This window comes from Aedes albopictus, chromosome 3, assembly GCF_035046485.1.
Source record: "Aedes albopictus strain Foshan chromosome 3, AalbF5, whole genome shotgun sequence".
Taxonomy (NCBI): Eukaryota; Metazoa; Arthropoda; class Insecta; order Diptera; family Culicidae; genus Aedes; species Aedes albopictus.
Window position 1 is genome coordinate 373664429 of NC_085138.1, and position 22140 is coordinate 373686568.

The window sequence follows — 22140 nt, forward strand, 5'->3', positions numbered from 1 at the left end:
AAAGTTTATAATTCAAAAAATAACCCAAATTTTCAAATAATTATAAAGGGTGATTTAGGGTATCATCGGCAGGTTTGTTCTCTTCGTCATGAGGGGTTTATGTCGGCCAAATTGCCTAAAACTTGATCATATTCTGCTTGGTTGGGAAGGATTTGATGCCAACTCTGAGTTCAACAGGTTTAAAAAAAAAACCATGACGAAGAGAACAAAACTACCGAAAATACGTATACGTATTCATCAAATATTGTTTCAAGATTTCTAGGCGTAATTCCATGAATTTCTTCCTGGCTTTCCGTAGGATTTTTTCACGAGATATCTGTTTGAGTACGTACCGATATTTCTTGTAAAGGTTTTCCGATATACTTCCAGATATTCTCACTGGATTCCTCCTGAAGATCCATCCAAAACTATTCAAAGTTTCTTCAAGAATGTCATTGGTTGAGCCTCGTATCCATGCGGTTGGAGTCCGGATGGATGAGGATTCGATTCCCGCTCCGGGTGATGAATTTTTCACGAGAATAGCTTCTTATCCGTAGCCACTCCGTGTTAAGTTTCGTTCAATCGTTACAGCCGCCGGCTAAAGCCCGTGTCCGTGTCTGTTTTAGTGGTTTTCCGGGATAGCTATCCAATACTTTATGTCGGGGTTTTTATCGATAGTTTTCCGATATTTCTTTTGTTTTCCTCGCGGAACTTCGTCCGTAGCTGCTTTCAAGATTCCATTAGGTTTTCAGAAGTCCTCCTTGGATGTCCTTAATATTTCTTCACGGCATTACTATTACCTAGAACTTCCTATGAGGTATTTCGTAAGTTATCCCAGGAGACATTCTGAAGAAAACCCGTAGAAGAATCCCTGCAATAACTTTGGGAGAAATCCCTAAAGGCGTATCCAGGATCTCGGGACAATTTCTGGTAAAGATTTCGGGAAGAATTTTGGGAATAATGCAGAGAATATCTGTAAGAAAAATCGCAGGTGGATCACTGCAAGAAATCCGGTACAACTATAAGGAGCAGCCTGCCTCTGAAAGAATGCAAGAGAAGAATTCAATGAGAAGAAGGCCAGAAGGCACTCTGGAAAAAAAAGTCTTAGGAGAGAGTCCAGGGTAAATTAAGAAAAACTCTGAGAGACATCTCATGACCAACATCGGAAGGAATCTTCTGAGAGAAGTTCCAGGAGATACTCCGAGAGAAATTTCAGGTAAAACTTCAAAACAAACCTCGCGAAAACTTTTAAGAAATTCCTGTAGGAGACCAGGAAGAACATCTCGAAGAAGGCCCAAAGCAATTGTTTGAAGATATCACAGGAAAAAAATGAAAGAAATCTCTTGAGGAACTCTTGCAGAAATTTCGTGAAAACTGCTTCTGAAACCCTTGGAGGAACTTTAGTAGAAACCCCAGGAATAACTCCTTTAGCAACTCTGAAAGAAATTCTGGGAAGATCTTCTGGGGAATTCCCAAGACTGCCGTAATTCTGCAAAGTGACGTAAGAGACATTGATAGTTTTGGCCCATTTTTTTGGTTATTATGCATAAAACTCTTGCTCATCCTCTAAGTGTCTTTCCATAGATGATAGATTGCGACTAGATCTTGCATTCTAATACAGCAGGCATACCACAGTGTTATTTTTACACCAGGTATTATATATAATGGAAGAAATTCGGAAGTATTTTTCCGGAAAAAAAAATCAAAAAGGTATACCAAGAAAAATAGCGTCAAAAATGCGGTAGGAATTTTATAAGAAATCCTGGGAGACATTCCAGGAGGTATTTCTAAAGAAGCTCCAGAAAGAAACCCTGACGGAATTTCTGGAAAAAAATCCTTGATTTTTACTACCCAATGTTTTTTTTTATCGGAGTAAAATTTCCCTGAGTACTCAAGATATTCCCTGAGTATTCCAGGTTTTTCCCTGTTAAATAAAATTCCCTGAGAATTCCCGGTTTACCAGGTTTTTCCAGGTAGTAGACACCCTGGTTTTTGGTTCTAGCGATGGCTATGAACATGTGATTATACATGAGTTGTATATGATATGTAGATAGGAGAGAGAAAGTATGGGTTTCTGTAGAAATTCATACAGGGGTTTCTTTAGAAAATCCTCCAGAGATTTATCTTTTTTTTTCGGGACTTTTGTAGATTTTTTTCTGAAAAATTCATTTAAGCATTCTCTCAAACAATCTTCAAATGATTTATTCCAAAACTTTCTTCGGGGTTTGCTTTAGAAAATCCTCTTGATTTTTTTTTTATTTAATTTATGTCAGAAAATCTTCCTGGGATTTCTTTAGAACTTCCTCCAGGGACTCTTTTAAAATAAATGTGAGATCCACTCGGCAATTTTCTGCAGGGATTCCTATAAAAACTTCTTTCAATATCTACAGATTTTTCCCCAGAGATTTCTTTGAAAATTGCTCCAATTTTTTTTTTTACATTCCACAGATTTTTCGATAATTCTTTCATGGCCCCTTGCTGAAATCCATCCTACGATTTATTTAAAAAAATCTTTCACGAGTTCCTGAAAAAATCACCCAAGAAATTCTTTCAGGTACTCCTTAGGAAATTTTTCGTAGATGACTTTCCAGAAATCCTCCCATGAACTTTCTCAAAAATACTCCATGGATTTTTTTGAAAATGATTCACGAATACATTAAGATTCAGAAATTCAGAACTCCTTCTATATTTTCTTAGAAGCTTTCTAAAGAATTTTCTCCAAGGATTTTTTAGAAATTCTGCAAGTTTAATAATCACTTCCACGAAATTCCCACGATTTTTTCACATTCCTTTAGATATTCCTTCTTAGCATTTCTCGTCCAGAAAATACTCCAAAGACTTCTTAGGAAAGTCTTAGAAAATCCTCCAACGATTCTTTCAGAATATTATCTAAAAATTCTTTCCGAGATTCTTGAAAGGAGTTTTTACGGAAAGGCTGGAAGACATTCTTGCATAAATTCAACAGAAATTCCGCCAGGTATTCCTCTACGTATTTTCCCAGAAATTCTTTTAGGATTTCCTCCAACAGTACTGCCGTTCTACGCTCAATTGTCCCATGTTATATGGGAATCCACTATAACATGGGACAATTATGCGTAGAACGGCAGAGTACTTCTAGGAATTTCTCTATGGATTCCTTCAGGAATTCTTTTTTTTTATTAAGGGATTTCTCCAAGATTTTTTTCCAAAAATATCTCAAGAGGTTTTGTTAAATATTCAACCAGGAGTTTACAGGTGAATTCATCCATGGGAATGTACAATTAAAGGGGTGCTTAAATAGAAACACCTTGACTAACCGGCACAGTTTGGATAACACATAATAACCTAGAACTATATAACGTTTCTTCCCGAGTAGGAGAAAATAGCAGAAGAATACCTGGAGGGTAGAAAATCTTTCATCGGGGAAAATTAAAATAAATTTGATTTTTGTATTGTACCATTTTTCTCATATAAACTAGTGCTACGCAAAAATAGTAAAACTGATCAGTCCTCGTTTTAGGACGCTTTTCCAATCACAAATTTTTAAACACTTTGAGTGAAACAAGCGTAAAAGTTTTTACAACGAATAACAAGTTGTTTTCGACGTTCGCTTTATGTGACCAGCCCACTATAGTCTGCCAAAATTCATATATCAGCAATAGAGCACTATACACTAGGCTATACATAAATTGCATGAGCTTTATGTGAAGATTTTGCCTCTTATCTCTTGCGGACCATGAAAAAAAATGTCAAAAGACGACAAAACGAGCAACAAAGAAGGCGCAGCGATGACTCTTTATCCCAACCGGTAACAGATAATAATATGATCTCGATTTTTTTTTTGTTGCTGACAAAACAGAAGTTAAAATTGTAGCGTACTTTTACAACAAATTTAGGTTGCGAAAATGTCATTATTACTGCGCGATGGTTTAAATATGATTCAGTGCTTGCGGATTCCATAAACATAAAACACTGAAAAGTTGATTGGATGCGAATTTTGGCCAGAACGTGATCCAGGAGAATAAACATTTTATCTTATTGTTACTTCTGAAATAATACCATAATTGTGACTAATTGCACTAGTTTCCACGTGAATATGCCTAATTTGGATGAACATCATCGATTTTCATAGTAGGGGAAATTGTGTATTTTCGGCAGTTTTGTTCTCTTCGTCATGGGTGGATTTTTGAAAGCTGTTGAACTCAAAGTTGGTTTCAAATCCTTCCCTACCAAGCTGAATTATACGACCAAGTTTCAGGAAATTTGTCCGACAAAAATCCCTCATGACGAAGATAACAAACCCGCCGATAATAGCCATCGTCACCCTGTATCATTGATTCTGTTCAATTTTTCATATAAGTGACAAAACTATCACATGAAGGATATTATTTTAGTAGTAACAAGAAGATAAACTCGTTAATGTTCATTATCTTTTTAAACAAGTTCCTTTCATGGACTTGGAAAGGGAACTTTAATAGTTATTTATGTAACGAGTTGCAAAAAGTTGATTTTTTCAGCACGAGTCGTACATTTATCCAACGAGGCTTGCCGAGATGGATAAATACGAAGAGTGCTGAAAAAATCGAGTTTTGCAACGAGTTCCATACAAAATTTTATGCAATGATTTTTTCATTATACAACTCATTTGAGTTGCATAATGTTCATAATGCAACTCAAATGAGTTGCATAATGAACATTATGCAACTATTTTTCATTATGCAACTCATTTCAGTTGCATAATGAACCGGTACGGAAAAGAAAGTCATTATGATACTGAAATGAGTAGTATAAAATAGAAATTATAATAATGAATTGCATAAAAGGATTTTCTGAAACTCATACGTTGTCTTTGTAGCGATTGGATACCAGATTCCAAAGGGTTATTCTTCTGTCGGATGGCAAGACACCAGAAGGAAGGCAAAAACAAAGAAAAATACTGGGTAAGAATACAAGCGAATCCCATGTATTTGGCATCACGGGTCCCCAACACATCTCTCATAAGCACAAAAGCGGTTGTGTACCTCGAGACTCAAGGGTATCCAAAAGAAGAGCTCTGGAGCCGTAATTATCCGGGCACTGCCAAACTACGTGGTCGATGTCATTATAACCGGAACCGTACAACAGAACTAAGACTATCCGAAAAAATGAAGAAATTGTCTGCGGGCATGTTGAAAATCATCCCCAAAGCGAAGTTGATTGCTACCAGCTCAGCAACATAAACCGATGAAGGTTCCTGAAGTTTACAGACACTGAATAAGACCTTACAGTTGAAGTCTTATTTGTCAGGGTGAAATCCGCAAAAGATAAGAAGCAAAATCATCACATAAAGGTCTTGCAATTCATGTATACTGCTCTATTGCTGATATATGAATTTTGGCAGACTATAGTGGGCTGGCCACATAAAATGAACGTCGAAAACAACTTCTTATTTGTTGTAAAAACTTCTACGCTTGTTTCACTCAAAGGGTTTAAAAGTTTAAGATTAGAAAAGTGTCCTTTTTAGGACGACTTCAGTTTTAATATTTTTGCGTAGCACTAGTTTATATGAGAAAAATAGTACAATACTAAAATGAAATTTATTTTAATGTTCGCCGATGAAAGATTTTCTACCCTCCAGAATCTTTTTCTATACGGTTAAGGCTGTCTTATAACGAAACAATATTTTAGGTTCATGAAAGTGCGATAATAATCATGTTTCAGCACACCGTACCTCACAATATACTAATTCATACAAATGGCTGTCAAAGAAAGCCCTCCAATTAATAACTGTGGAAGTGCTCAAAGAACACTAAGTTGGAGAGCGGCAGGTCAAGTTCCAGAGGGAACGTAGAGCCATACAGAAGAAGAAGAATTGGAAAAATATACTGTCACATATGTAGATCTGGAGAACTGATCTTTTCTGGTATTTGATTGGTCTGAATCATTCCGAAAGAACTTTGCAATAGTTAATAAAATTCCAAGGAGGTCTTAGATTCTAGTGTAGTGGATGTTAATATCAAAGAAACTTCAGGACAATTTGAATGAATCTGATTGTCCCAAAAGAATATAGTTACATCTATCAATCTTCAAATAGGTCCATCCACCACAGGCAACGTCAGTGTGTATAACGAATATGACTACTGTTATGAGTGTAGAATAGACCGGCCCACATTTGTATGAGACGAAAAAAAGTTTCCAAAATTCACGGGGTACCCTCTAGAATCGTGCCTTTGGATGAGAAGAACAATCTGTGAAAGATTCAGCTCAATCGGTTAAAAAATAAGCTGGCGCAAATGAGTTGAAGAATTGTATGGGATGTTCAGTCGAACTATATGGGAAATTGGATGACCTCCAGTCTCTGATACGGCACGCCGGTTCGGCGAGTTCGATTTGGCTCAGAATTGAAAGAATGGTAGTTGAGGCCCTAAGGAACAACTTTGTAGAAGACCATACCATGATAAAACTTAATTTAGTTACGGTTTCAGCTAACGAAAGCAGAGTGAGGACATCTTCCCCCGTTTACTCTCGGTTGTTACATGCAGCACGTGTTTGCCATTCGAAACTTGCGCACTACATCATAGGCGGCTTTTCAAAATTTTTGATTGAAAATAACAATATATTTGAGATCTAAAACTTCGTAGAAAACGCCAGCTACGTTGTTAGGGGAATTCCTGAAAGAAGTTTTAGAGGAATCATTAGCATGAAACGCCGGAAAATCCATGATTTTTTTCTCTAGACGAATAACTTGAAATTCTATCAGAAAACCATAAATAAATCCTGGAGGGGTCCTTGAAAAAGTTCTGGAGAAATCTCAGGATGAATTCCTGAAAGAATGCTTGAAAGCAGGCATTGAAAAAGCTCAGCTCACGAGCAAAACTCAGCTGGCTTCATGCTAACTTGATGCTCAATAGAAAGCTAGGCTATGATCGTTCAGGCTCATTGAACTTGGGCGCTCATCAGTAATGTGAGCTACGAGCGCCACAGCTCACCGTACCAAAACTAACTGAGCCTGAAAATAAATATAACATTTTCGACCGAATTTTTGTGTACGCAACCTTCATCAAGATAAACAGCGGTTTTATTTTGATTTTCTCCATGAGATTGGTGTCCGTGTAAGGGGGCTGTCCATTTAAAACGTAACATTATTTTTTTCGATTTTTCGACATCTACTCGAAGGATTTTTTGTATGATACCCCAAACATGTTTGAATGATACGTTAGATTTTTCAAACCCTTCTTCACTCATAGATCTTTACGTAATTAATGGGCGGCCCCAAGACAGTTGCGAAATAGGAACTAAGTAACTAAAGTGTCCACAGTACCCGAAGTATCTTGACTGATCCTGAAGTGAACCACATCGTTCGAGGCCAATAGTTTATTCAGATAATTTATATCGAAAGTTACCCTAGAAGACCAATAACTGTCACCATTCCTCTCAGACCCCAATTAAATTCAGAAACACAACTTCAATCTATGTTTTGGTCAGTTCCATCCTTTTTGATTTTTGGATTGAAAGTGTGTAGTTTACACTTTCAATCCACAAACCAGTAAAACGCTTCAGTTTCTGCATCCGTTTTCCGCGTTCTAGTGGCATCCCGGCCCTTGGCATAGTCGGGTCCCATGCATGCATGCATGCTGCTAAGCTAGTTATCCGGGGTCGTGGTTCAGACGCTGGGGGCCTAATAAGCAATTTGTAAGCCGCAGTAGTTGAATCTCAACTTTTTCAAATGCCGGTTGTGACAGAAGTGACTGTTCGATGCAAGGATCGGTGCATGAAAATAATTATGGTTTGCTATGATTTTTGACTCGTATATAATGGAACAAGTAGAAAAGCGTCGTCAAGCACACTCCAGCTCATTGTTTATTCCAGAAGTGAGCCCACATGATCACTGACTGTAGACGAGTTGAGCATAATAGTTCGCTCACAGAACCGGGACACTGCGATCATGGCTGGCTCATGCTCGTTGAGCTCGCTCACAAGTCCAATGCCTGCTTGAAAGATCTCCTGGAAGAATTCATTAAGGAATCCTAGGAAGACTTATCTGAGTAATCCATGGAGGAATTCATGGAAAATATTTTTTAGAGATCCCTGATAGATTCTTTGGGGAAATTCCTCTAGAAATACCTGCAAAAATTTCCGGACGAGTTGTTTTCCAAAACGCGAAATGTGCGATGTAATGTTCAATCATTAAAAAGGATGTATGTCAAAGATTAAATCTTTTCTAAAATTTTACATCCAATCCACCTAAGACTTCTTCGCTCTAATAGTTCTCTTTGCATGGATAAAAAGTGTGGATTTCATGGTGGAAGGTAATCAGCAAATGGTCGTCGCGTTATTATTGTATGACTGAGATAAAAAAAATATTCTGTCCAACATAAACCCCATTGTTTCAAATTTTAATGTGGTTAAAAATCTGCAAAATCTTATGCGTGGTGCGTTCATAATACGAAAGATATCAACTTACACTAGCCGCACAATTCGTCATTCATTCACAACAAAAGCACTCACTTCCGCACACATTAACCACAAATAAGTTGCAACTTTTTGCACAGGAAACCCAAACCTGAAGAAGCGCACGGGTTCAAGACACCTACCTTGGGTGCGAGTCCGCCTAATCCAAATCCGTATCGCTTTCCGCAACCGCCTCGTCAACCGTCGTAGTTCTCAGGCGTATTCCGTGTTGTTGTAGGCAAGTATGTGCCAACTGCCAGCTTACGCGTTGAAGCGTACCAAATACCTTCGACCGGTCAAACTATACACACTCTAAGCCAGTCACTCCGAAATTAGTACGAAACGCGGATAGTTCACACAGCCCTCTTTTCAGCCAAAGGCCACTTCTACTGGCGGCGCTGACCGGAGGTGGTTCCTTTCACTCGAAGACGTTTTTTTTTCTTGTGCACACTTTTACGAAGGAATGTCTCTGCTTCTACTGCTTCCTGAAGAAAGTGGGTTGAATTCGTCACTTTCAGTAATAATCCTAAGACTGCTGGCCACTGGATAGTAGTGTTTCACTGTAGATTGATTGACTTGCACTTAAAAAACGGAAAACTCTCGGTTTTATAGCTAAAAGTTGCCAATAGAGTAATTTTGAATAATCAAAAGATTAGCTCCCAAAATGTACATATGACATGGATAAAAGAGAAAATGTTCTTAGAAAATGCCAATAATCAAATAAGCAAAAAATAATAATCAAGAAAGAAAAATCTAAGAATAGTTGAACAATGTACAAATGGAAACATTAAATATAGCAATTATTATAAGTTACTTAGCTATTAACTTCATTAGCGACTTTCAGAACATACAAAGAGAAAGCCAACCCTTTTTTATTACATGACTCTATTTTTCCCTAATTTCATCACCATCATCAATTTCCACTAGTTTCAAGAACATTAGCTCTTTTCATTCGCGAGATTCAATATATTTTACTTGCACTCATGCCCAATCTCTTCCAAAGCCACGCCAGACGTTTTCAGTTTTCTTGACCTATTTATCGCCGGCAAGATCGGAAAAGACAAACATACAATCTCCACCTAATTGGCTCCACTACAGTCCACAGTACCGTACCCTATATCACACACCGACGACACCGGTCACAAATCACCACGGACAATAATTTCCGAACGCTATGCTCTGCCGCATTGCACCACAACAGCAGCACTTCCACACAGTTGGACAGCATCATCATCATCATCACCTTCCTTCAAATTTACCGAATCATTATGTGCTATCCACCAACAACGTCGAGTCCGCCGTCGCATCAACAACCGTGCGTCTTTGTTGAATATGGAGTTTTAGACTGTGGTGATTGATTTGTGGTACATACATGACTACAGTGATGTACAGAATAGAAGAAAAATTTAGTAACAAATTTATCAATAAATGTACTAATAGAAAACAATCTGAAAAAATGGCAACACTGCATTTCCTCACATGGAAAGGCTACTACAAACCGGATCAGCATGTCACCAAAGGTCCCTTTACATATGGGAATTTTTTTTAATTACCATACGGGTTTTGGGCCGAAGGGTTTCAGATTTCCATGAAGTTTTTTTCCACAGGCAGGGCTCATGGATATATGAACAAAAAAAAAATGAGAAAAAATCAGGGTCGCCTATTTGCCCGTAAAACTCAGGTGGATTTTTTTATTGTTTTCCCTTGACACTACTTAGAAAAATCATAACTCAAGAACGAAGCATCGTAGAAACAAATTTTCTCAGGAATAAAAAAAAAGAACTGGAAAAAGTTTTCCACGAACTTTTTCACAGTTGAGAAAATTCGTAAAGAAAATCCGGAAAAACTATACCTAAACTCGTGGAAAATCTTCGAAAAATATGTTTGAGTAGGTTATTTTTTAAGCTTCTTTCGCTGAAATTTTTGGAATGCCCTTTTTTTTCGTTTTTGAGTTATGGCCAATTTTGTTGAAAATGTCCAAATGTGCCATAAAAGCCTTTTCTTGGAAAAATCATAACTTAAGAACGAAGCATCGTAGAAACAAAGTTTCCCCTAGGGCACCCTACGGTCGATTGAATGAAAAACATCGTTTTCCCATAGTAATTTCCATACAAACTTTGAAGGGCTTGTGCAGTCTAATTTTTCAACCAAATGAGCTCAAATTTTGGAAGAAAGGTATAGAATCTGGTTACGAATCGAATAAGCGATTGGGAGCCAAAACGATTTTTGAACCACGATAATACAGGGGATAGCCAAAATGATCAGGACATGTAAAATTTTCACTTTTCAAAAAATGGTCTACAGCTATTTCTAAAAGTGCATCGGAAAATCTAAAATTTTACTGTAAGTTGATGAACTAGTTGTGTATCAATGGTCCAATTTTGGGAAAGATCGGGCTATTCTACATGAAGTTAGAAAGATTCTAGAAAAAAGTCAAAATTATCCGATAGCCAACTTTGAACTGTTGTATCTCCGGATTCAATGAACCAAATGCAATGAAATTTTGAGCGTTCATGACTTATTTGATTTGAAAAACTTTTGACATAACCTAAGATTGTTCACACGGAAGAAAATTATAGCGTTTAGATTATTTTTCTGATATAACACCATATTATCGAAAATTTCAACATCGTTTTAAAATTCGAGATGGTAATTATAGTTTATTTGATTTCCCTCGAATTGACTTCAATAGTTCAATAGTTCAAAAAATAGTAACAAAATAACCGGCAATAAATTTGAAAAGTAATGGAAAGCATATCCAAATTATACCAATTTACTATCATAAATCATAAAATAAATGAAATTGGCTGTAACTTTTTTTCTTGTTTGTTTTTTGTCTTGTTTTTTTTTTCTTGGTTCATTGAATCCGGAGATATAACAGTTCAAAGTTGGCTATCGAATAGTTTTGAGTTTTTCTAGAATCTTCCTAACTTCATGTGGAATAGCCCGATCTTTCCCAAAATTGGACCATCGATTCATAACTAGTTGATCAACTTACAGTAACAATTTTAGATTGTTAAGATTTCGATGCACTTTTCAAGAAGTTACAGCTATTTGACCATTTTTTAAAAAGCGAAAATTTTGCCTGTCCCGATCATTTTGTCTATCCCCAGTACACAGCTATCGAGTATTGACCAATTGGTATAAGAAAACCAACTTTGAAATATTGCTTGACCGGTACTGTACTGTCTATGGCAGCCGACTGCGAATCTGCTCGATAGTGGAAACACTCATAACAAACTGATCATCATTTGTTATGCTGTAATTATATACCAATAATGCCTATGTTGTCGGAGGTGGCAGCGGATCCATTATCTTACCGGCGCGGCCGGTGTGGCGGCAGCCGGCCGTGGACAAACCAAACAAGGATTGTCCAGCTGAGCGCGTTGACGTAATGTCAGCTCATATAGGATGTTCCGATATAGTGCACCGGCTTTTTGAACAATTCTGTCTCGACTTTTTTTCTAACTTGAAAAACTAAAAGAACTAGGTTTACAAAAAGTTGTACCTATATTTCTGCAAATTCCACAAGCTTGTGGAGCCTCGTGGCCATGCGGTTAGCATTACCAAGCGTATAACCGTACCATGCCATGGGCTGAAGGTCCGATTCCCGCTCCAAGTGATGAAGCTTTTTGCAAGAAACGTTTTTTCCTCGTATCCACTGGTGCTCGAAATGTGTGTCGTGTCAGTTGTCTAGTGTTAAGTTTCATATACTCTGTACAGCCCAGCCTCTGGTTGAAGACGTTCGATCGGTCCCTTTATTCTGCATACATTTTTTCTCCTTATCTCGATATCTCCCTATCTCGATGTGACCTCATTTGTTTTTGTTATAGGTTTTCTCTCTATAATAGCCCATTTTCACAGGTTAGACCTCGTTTCCTTGCTGCAAAACATTCTAGGAAGGTGAAGTGACAGCTGTTTGTTGTCGATTTTTCCTACACACTTCGAAAAAAGAATGTAATTTTGCGTCATTTATCTCCGACATATAGAAGCGAGCAAAATGACACAAAATTACGTTTGACATTACACAGATCGAAAAGATAGTGTAAATTTCTGCGTCATATAATGCACATGTTTGGAGCGTGGGATTTACATGATATGTCATGTAAATCTCACGAAAAGTCATGTAAACTTCCATTATATGTCATGTAATTCAGCAACAGGAAGTTTACGTGACTAAGATGAAGTTTACATAACGAGTAAACTTCATTATTTTTATCTGTGTATTTTTAGACGACGTCGGCTTTTGACCAATCCAAATTCCTGACTGGTACACGGTAAAAATTCTGCACGCTGATATAAACTGATTGGCACTTGGATTCGCACTACTGTTCAATACATTTGATATCAATTGAATATCAGTGGGAAAAGAACATCCAATGCCTCTTCAATATTAATAAAACTTCACTTCAATTCGTTGTTGAGAATGTTTTGATTACCGAACAAGTATTTAAAAAAAGCATGCCCCCGTACCAAGATTCGATACCAGGACCTTGAGAATCATGATCATCCGTTTTACCACTACACTACTTCAAATCTGCTAGAGAGGTGCGAATCAAAGCAAAACACTTTCTACCACCTGTCATCTATATTTAATTTCATGGCCAATGCACTAATTATCAAATCAACAGTTTTTACCTTTGGACCGTACTGCTTACAGTGGTGCAAATCGAAGTGATTTTTAGTTGATTTCCCTGATGGGTTTGTTTTGGGTCCCAAGTCAACACTGACAGCTTTGCGAATTCAAGGGAAAAGCATTTCCGATCATGTTGATTGGGATGTTGAATAGTTGAGGGATTTTTCCCTTGAATCGAGCGTGCAGAATTTTTACCGTGTAGTGGTTTGTGTTCAGATTTCCCGTGTTAATCTATCTGTAAGAACTTTGTAAACATCTTTTGTTCTCACGTATATGCACAGAAAAAAATATGTAATTAAAATTCAGCGAGAAATCATGCACATAAAGGGAATGCTAGAGTTAGTGCACTTTTACATGAGATATAATTACATTACCATCGTGTGAATTTCCGTCAACCATCGCGTAAACCATCATGGACTCCAACCCGTTACGTGATTATTAGCGGAAATTTACACGATTGTAACGTAATTTTACATGATATCTCATGTAAATATGCACTAACTCTAGCATTCCCTTTATGTGCATAATTTCTCGCTGAATTTTACATGAATATTTTTTTCTGTGTGGATAGGCTTGCATTAGGTTTCGTGAGACAATTTTTGGACAACTCAATAGGAATTGTGTGCTTGTAATTTTACAATGGGGTACTTATTTATTGTCAGCATAACCTCAAATTATTGAATTCTTTGCATTCTCCCCCGTTTCTATCTTGTTAAATCAAGTAAATACTATACGATTCTCGTATAGTAATACACATAACACAGACAAACAGACGTAACTCTTGAAGGAAATTCATCAAAAACTTTTGCTCGGTGTCTTTGTCATGAGCACACTACTACCTGTTGGTATAACTGCGCGAGACACTGTCGACCATTGAGTTGTCCAAAAATTGTCTCACGAAACCTAATGCAAGCCTATCCATATACGGGAGAACAAAAGATGTTTACAAAGTTCTTACAGATAGATTAACACGGGAAATCTGAACACAAACCACTACCACACAGGAATTTGGATTGGTCAATAGTGGTTTCGCAGCGCGGAGTCACGAACACTAATGCAAATCTACTGGTTGAAAATATGCCCATTTGATTTTGCTGGGAACAGCTGATCAGGGAATGAAATTATCGATCACGATCGCGATAGTAGAAAACTCTCCCACACGCATTATCGACGAAAAAAGACGTGCGATAAATTCAGACCCGGGTTTCTCCCGAGAATGTGTTTTCGCTCGTTCCTCTGCGCCGAAAATCGATTATCATCTGCAATGAAAAGTTGACTGGTTTGCTTTCTGCTCTTTGTTCGCCTTTCCGTAGTACCGTCGTCACCGGCTGTAGCTTTTATGTATAAAATTTCTGTCCTCTCTCGAGGAGCTTGTGTGGTCGAGTGGTTATGGTGCGCGCTCATACACATTTTTGTGGAGGGTCTAGGTTCGAATCCCATTAGCGGCAAATTTTTGTTATTTGCCTTCTGATAATTATCGCGATAACTTTGCAGGCGATAAAGTTGGATAGCGAAAATGAAAAGAGAGATTTCCAGTTTTCGCCTATCTTTGATCGGGGACAAACAGCAACGACCGATAAACATTTCTCACAGGAAAAGTAAAAACAGAAAAAATCGGTTGCTCGAAAAACGCCGTTTTTCGTCTCAATTTGCTGATAATTTCATTCCCTGCAGCTGATTTTTGTTTACTATTTTCAACCAGTAACTCAGGTAGTGTACGTGTAATGCATTGTGTACGTACACGCAACACCACTAAAAGCAGAAACCACAATGATGAATTTCGATTTGACGTTTGCTAACACGCACACTACTACAAAATCGCCTGCAATTTTCGTTTGCATCATTCAGCAACGTGTACACTGGTAAACGTCAAAGCGATCGAACGCTTGCGCCTCTGGTGGAAGGATCGCGCAAATCAAATGAAATTTGAATTGAACGTTAAATGCAAGTGCCAAGCTGTTTAGAAAAATGTTACGTCTGTTTGTCTGTGCACATAATTTACAAAAAAAAAAAAAAATGATAAATCCATAATTGATTCACTTTGTTTAACCGCAATCTGAGTGAACTTCCTCCTTCGCTTACACTTTTTCTCGTACCCGATGTGTGCCCCTTGTTGATTAAACTTCAATAACTAGGTATGTAAATTAACTGAATTTTCCTGATGATGATTAATTAATTGAATTTTCCTACTGGTAGTTCCTCAGAATGCATTAGCACGTTGCACGGTGTACAACATTTAAAACGTCATACCTTCCAAAAATCTGACAGATTTTGATGAAAATGATCTAGTACTCCCCACAAATTTGATCGCCATCTAGGATCACGTAGTCATCCAATTTGAGACCAATTTGCAGTCAAACAGAGACTGATTGGTGAAAATTGATATCCGTTTTCTGCGATCAGATCGCTTTGTTGTTGACTTGGCCGTATTTCTAATTTGTAGGTTTTGCATTTGATAACAATATTTAAAATCATTGTATATTTTTATTTGAGCCTCGTCGCTTCAAATATGTCGGCATTCAGAAGTAAATCTACCTTAAGTTACTCTCAAGCCCGAACATCGACTAAAACCATTGATTTGGTGTAACATGAATTGATTTTTTGATATATATCACTATAAATGAAAGAACTTTGCGTTCAAAAGCAATTTTAGATGCTAGCTTTTCTATTCCAATTGTAAATCGTGCTTTACGGTGAGAAATATGCATCAACATTTCAATAGTTATATTTTAATTGTTCGAGAGACTTGAAACAAACAAAAGTGGCAGCACTGGATTTTCATTGTCGACGAAATCGAACGGAAAAATAACAAGGCAGGCGAATTTCTGTTGTCACATCCTATCCAATGTAGATCGCCATGAAAGGACGATAATAATGACGACGGCACATTGTTACGTTTGAGTTTCAACAATCTGTATAAATCGCTTTGCAACCGAAAATAAAATTAAATTTAGCTAAGGTATTAAAACAAAAAACATAAAATGTTCCGCACACTACCTCTTGAGAACCTCTGTTCCAACGTCGCGCTCTCATCACCCAGTCTCTCTTCAAGCACTTCATCATCATCCGATCATACGGAGCACGCCGGTATCACCATTGTAAACTATGCGCTCGTTTGCTAGTATTCTCTCCGCAGATCATTACCTGAAATTGAGAAGCTGATACCGTGTGTGCTACCAGCTCCACAATTTAAGCAAGTCATGCACTACCACGCTCACATTAATCATATGAGATAGGAGAACATGTATAAACGCCGACTTCTCTGAGGATTGGGAGCTATCAAGCCGAGTGTAAGTAGGGAGTTCTAACCGATCCACCGTCCGAGCAGGACGTTTCAGAATGGTAAACCTTCTGTCTGGGATCGCTATTCAGTGACTGACAAAAATCACGGGTCGAGGAGCACGAAACGCGCTACCGATAGAGTGGGAACCATCCAGATGTCTCGAAGGCGAAAGCGGTTTCGCGTGAAAACCGCGGATAAGATCGACGGTCGTGAAGATGACGATTTGGAGGCAAACCCTAAGCGACGGAGCAAGCAGTATGAAGCGGAAAAGATTGGGCAGAGTAAGCGAGTACCTGCGGAGAGTGAACACGGTCCCAAGCAACACACATGTTATAATAGAGTTACGACAGCGCAAGTTTTGGTTGTATAGAAGTTTATTTTACGTAATTCTAATATTGTGTTGAAATAACGTAAAATAAACTTCTATACAACCAAAACTTGCGCTGTCGTAACTTTTATATAACATGTGTGTTACTTGGGGTGATAGTGCGCTTGAAGAAAACGTGATCACGAGAGCTAGGGCAAGAATAGGGTAGCGTAGCTGTATATGCAAGACATGTGACTTTGTTAAAATTTAACAATATCTCTCAATAATTCAACAGAAAGAAAGAAAAAAGCCTCATTCATTACAACATATTTACATCCAAAATTGATGTTTACATAGGTAACTAGCCTGCCTTGTCCCCCTCACCATGGTCAATAGTGTGGCCCACAATTCTAAAAATGCCAAGTCTAATCTCCTGATTCAGTTTTATTTTTTGAATCCGAGAAGCTACGTTCAAAATTTGAGCAAAATCCATTAAGTCTAAGGCGGTGCACAACAAGCTTGAAGTTTGTATGGAAAAACTTGGCCAAATGTATGCATAAATCTTAAATTATCGATTTTTGCCGCTTGGTGGTGTTGGTGATATTTCTGCCCTTAGGAAACGTCATAGGAGTTTTTTTATATAATCTTTTGGAATACCCCAAGATTTACTTCAATTTCTTGAGGTTTGTGCTAACGTAAGAATCTCGACAAGGCACAAAGAACGCAACGCAAGACACGACACAACACTCATCTCATAGTTCTTACAACAAAGAGCCCAAATTCGGTCGACTTAAAAGGTAAGTTTAAATCATTGTATTTTGTTGTAAGAACTTAAAGTGTTGAGTGCTGTTTCGCGTCGCGTTCTATGGGTATCCTCAAGATTTACTTTAAGGTTTCCCTTTAGGATTCCTTCTGGGATTTCCCTAGGTAATCCATACGATTTCACTTGGTTGACTCTTTGAATTCCAAGAGAAGTGTTTGTTTGCATACCCAAAGAAATTTCTGACTCCTGGAATTCTACAGAACATCCTTCTGGGATGTTCCTTTTGGGAAAAAAATCCTTCTGAGGTTCTTTCTGAGATATTCCTAAGAACTCCTTCAGGCATTCTCTCAGGAAATCCATCTAGGGTTCGGTGCGTAACAGCTTGCAAGGCCGAAAAACCCTAAAGTACCTCTGGAATCAGAAGAATTTCTTAAGATATTTCTTCGGAAATTCCTGCAGGAGCTTTTTTGGATTCCCTATAGAATCGTGTTAAGGAATTCTTCAGAATTTCCTACTAGGTAAGCCTCCGACTTACCTCCGAAGTGCCTCTGGGAAGAGTTTCTTCCCAGTAAACCTCCCAGTAAACCTCGAAGTGCCTGTAAGAGTTTCTTCTGCAAACCTCCATGGGAATATTCTAGAAGTTTCTTCTTGGAATTCTTTGAAGATTTCTTTTGGAAATCGTCCAGGAGTATATTCTAAAAATCTTACAGAAGTTCTTTATAAAAATCTTCCAGAAATTCCTTCTGACAATCTACTGTAAGTTACTTTTGAAAATTCTTCCAAATTTCCTTCTGAGAGCATTTCTGGAGTGAATTCAGAAAATCCGGAAATCTTTTAGGTATTTCCTTCGAAAATCCTTCTGGAGCTCCTTGTATTATTCCTCCAGGATGAAGTAACCGGCCACCGGGACCTGAGTCATCGGGACTGCAGGAAAATTGGGAAACGTTCTTAAAGAACTCCATGGACGGGGTTTTCTAGTGCGAAAGAAACACGACGTTACTTATGCGATGGCAGATATAAAACTGTTTATTCATGTTCCTTATAATACATGTTATACCGCCTGCAGTAGAGGTTTTATTCTCTGCTGAGAGAATCTCTCTATGAGAGTTTAGCGTAGGTCGGGTATTGCCTATCTTGACATAACACAGGAGATGAAAAATAAAGATTTCCCGGAGTAATCCTAGAATAAACATTGGTGGTGATCTCTGATGGAACATTTGAAGGAATTCCTCGAAAAATCCCCAGGAGAAATCAATAAAAGAATAAGGGGGATTCCACAGAAATAGTTCCAGGAGAAATCCCTAGAATGGATTCCATAAGTAATCCTTAGATGGAATCCTAGAAGAATTCCCCAGAAGCACTTATTGGAGGAATTACCAAATACAATCCCAATAGAATCCCCTGAATAAGTTCCTGGAAGAATTCCCAGCAGGGATTCCAATAGAAATCCTCATATTTCTTAAGAACGTGGCCGGCGGCTTTATTGACTTGATGAAGCTTGGAATTCTGGAAGATAAACATAGCGAGAACGTTAAGATACTCCTAAGCTTCGTTTGTTAGTAGCTGTTTCGTTTTGTCTGGTCAATCATGGAGTTGCAGTTACGAATTGAACGGTCATTTATGCTCATGTACACATTCGCTATAAGAACATCTGAAGCTATTCCTAGATGGGATTCCTGCCCGAGCAGAAGAGAATATCAACAGCATAATAAAATATGTTATTTTGGCATAATATAACTGTATAATGGAATCAGTAATTTTTATGTTATTAACACATTTTATTATGTTATAAACTTGTCTGTCATAAGCGGCAAAATAACAAAAATCATAACAAAAAATTGTACCTGGAAGACTAATTTAATATCATGTTTTGTTAGGTTCAATAACAACTTAATAACAATGAAACTTGCAGTGAATTTAAAAACTTGTTATTGTTGTGTTATAGTTCATCACATATTTGTACATTTGCAATAGTAGAAAAAAAACAAAACTTAGTCTACAGCAAAGTATGTTACTGAAATGTTATTTAGTGGATGAATCTCAATAACTTTATCATAACAAAATAAGTTTGCCCAACAAAACATGTTATAAAAAAGTAATACTTTAATATGTTTATAATAACACATTATGATATAAAAACAGGCTATGTGATTCTGTTGATATGAATTTGATATTCTCCTCTGCTCGGGGATGCTGTTATCTACAGATGGAGTTCCTGGAGCAATCTCCAGATGGCTTTTCCCGGAGCCCCACAAAAATTCACTTTATGAATAAAAGTTTGAAACAAAAAAGAGCAAACAACATCCTTGGATTTTAAAGTTATTTAAATTAGAAATTTCCAAAACTTGTAAACATTTTTTTCAATCCAATCAGTAAGTTTTGTGCATTTTTTTTTGTTTTTTTTTCAGCTTTGCGCAATTGCCCAAGATTAACTTGAGCTTTTAACTACATTTACCATAAAATCCCACGTTCTGTAGAATTAAAAGTACAAAAGTGTCTGCTGAATAGTCGTGTGAATTTCTTTCGAAAATTTTGAAAATATTTTGAGAAACTTTTCACGGAGTTCGTGGAAAAGTTGAAGGAATTTCTAGCCAAATAAAGCTTTTTTTATTCTAGGCTTCGATTTGGTTAAGCATGCGTACAATCTATTCAAATTGAACCCATGCAACATTTCATTTTTTTTATGATTACGGTTCAAATTTCTGGTTCAGCTTTAAACATTTCTGTTTTTTAAATTTGAATTGTAACTTGTAGCAGATATTTTAGCAAAATTCAAGGGTTTGGCAATTTTTGCAGAAACCCTAATAGATCCTCAAGCAATTTTAATGGTTTTGCAAATAACATCTTGTAAATATCGAATTCACAAATTCGATTTACGTCCGACATTTCCGTCAAAAGTTTTCATAGGAAATTGTCGAAGATTTTTGAAAATACAAATCCTTAGTGAAATTTTTAAAGGAATCGGTCATGAATTCCGTGCCGACTATATCTGAATTCATGAATTATAAAAAAAAATCCACATCGACAAAACTATTTCTTTGTAAGAATAGTAAATTGTTTTTTTTTTTTTACAAACAAATCTTGTAGAAAGAGGGCCACCAGATTTGTAATTTCGGTTCTGATAGAAACTAAAAAGGAAAAACAAATCGCACTGCAATTCGAAATAAAAGTTGAAAAGCGAATGTTAGCATTTAGGTAATGTTCTAATTATATCAATTGTTATGAAGAAAAGCAAAACTCTTTTGAACTACACATAATAATTAGCCCTTCATTGCCTTCGGTCATGATCACCCAAACAAGCATTTCTCCAAATAACTTATTATCGAACTTCTCCATATTCTCCAACTCGTTGACGGCGGTGTATGATGCGCGGACGGCGGCGGTGGCGACCGGTGGGCACCACACTATAATGACGGTTCAAAGATCGATGGCCAAAAGAGCAAAAACATCACCGACCGTGTGGAAGAAGCTGTCTGCCTCTGGTGTGGCGTGCTGAGGCTGGCATTTTCTTAGGTACTCCTTGTCCGTGGCCAAACCATTTGAACTCTTCGTGCAAATAGATGTGTGCACTGCTCGCTAACTGACTGACTGCGAACAATTCACACGCGCGCGAACATATGCAACCGAGCGAAGGTAAGCCGGACGAGGTACTGCACTTTCCCCGCGTGCACTTCTCTGTCCACTAAGACTACCGTTTGGAGGTAAAACTATAACCAAACATCATCCAAACGGTGCACATTTTCGTGAAGGAAAAACAACACTTCCACCATCATCAGCATCATCAGCATCACCGTGGAAAAAAAAATGAATTCACAACACTGACTGGGTACAAGATCGGAATCACTTCCATATAGGTAGGCAGGCACAGTGCACAAAATCCAAAACCCGGCGTGCGAGAAGAAAATCTCAAGCACAACTCAACGGCGAAAAGAAAAATAAACCCGAAATAATAAAACACAATAAAACCGTGCTATAACTCTGGCGATCGGACGCAGCAAGATCACATTGCTCGTTGCTCATTACCGTGTGTGTGGTGTGTGAACGCGCGCGCGCGCGACTCCTCTTCGTATGGAGCGAAGATGCACCGCCAACTGACAAGCTTCTTAACGTTACGGAAGACCCGCGCGAACTGGACTGGCAAGTTTGCCACTGCGGCCAAGACTGTCTCGTCTCGGCCCTCGGTGCGTTCGCGAGACAACGACGACGACGACGTTGATTCGGACTCACGGCGGCGAGGATCAACCTGAGTCATCCACCAGGCGTATACCTAGTACCTCGACCGGCACTGCTGCTTCTATGCTCTAGAGAGCGACTAACCGACGACCGACCAGATTGACGACGCGACGGCCATGTGGAGTGACCGACCGCGAACTAAGACTGAGAGTGAGTTTTCTATGTTTATGCTGTTTGCTGCCGGCAACAGAGTTGCTGTGCAGCACACACTACATCACGCTTGCTTCGTTTCTCCGCGTGGAAATGCAAATGAACAACGTTGGAATCTCTCTGAATATTGGAGAGAGCATGCTTCGAACGTAAGGCACTCATTTTCCACAGGTGGAAGCAGTTGGAACATTCGCAAGGTAAAGAAGCTTGAGGTGCACCCAATGAACAAACTAAAGTCGGATTGTTAAGCTCCGTATGGATATATAGCGAATTCGATAAAACGTACATTTTGGTTCGATATAACGTACAACATCGAAAAAGTTCATGTTTTTTTTTCAGTAACAATCCCTCGATGACGATAAACTTTCGGAAATCACTTA

At 38.0% G+C, this 22140-nt stretch overlaps 2 protein-coding genes across 3 annotated transcripts in view; both read right to left on the minus strand.

Annotated features, from left to right (window-relative positions):
- The window catches only part of LOC109409839 (unconventional myosin IC), a 174805-nt gene extending 165894 nt beyond the window's left edge, over positions 1-8911 (minus strand). The window contains exon 1 of the mRNA XM_029875103.2: positions 8532-8911. The gene's annotated coding sequence lies outside the window, so the exon portion shown is untranslated. The remainder of the gene's footprint in view (positions 1-8531) is intronic.
- LOC109397131 (NADH dehydrogenase [ubiquinone] 1 alpha subcomplex subunit 9, mitochondrial) overlaps positions 1-22140 on the minus strand; it is a 440561-nt gene that overhangs the window by 321458 nt on the left and 96963 nt on the right. The gene's annotated exons all lie outside the window — the stretch shown is intronic.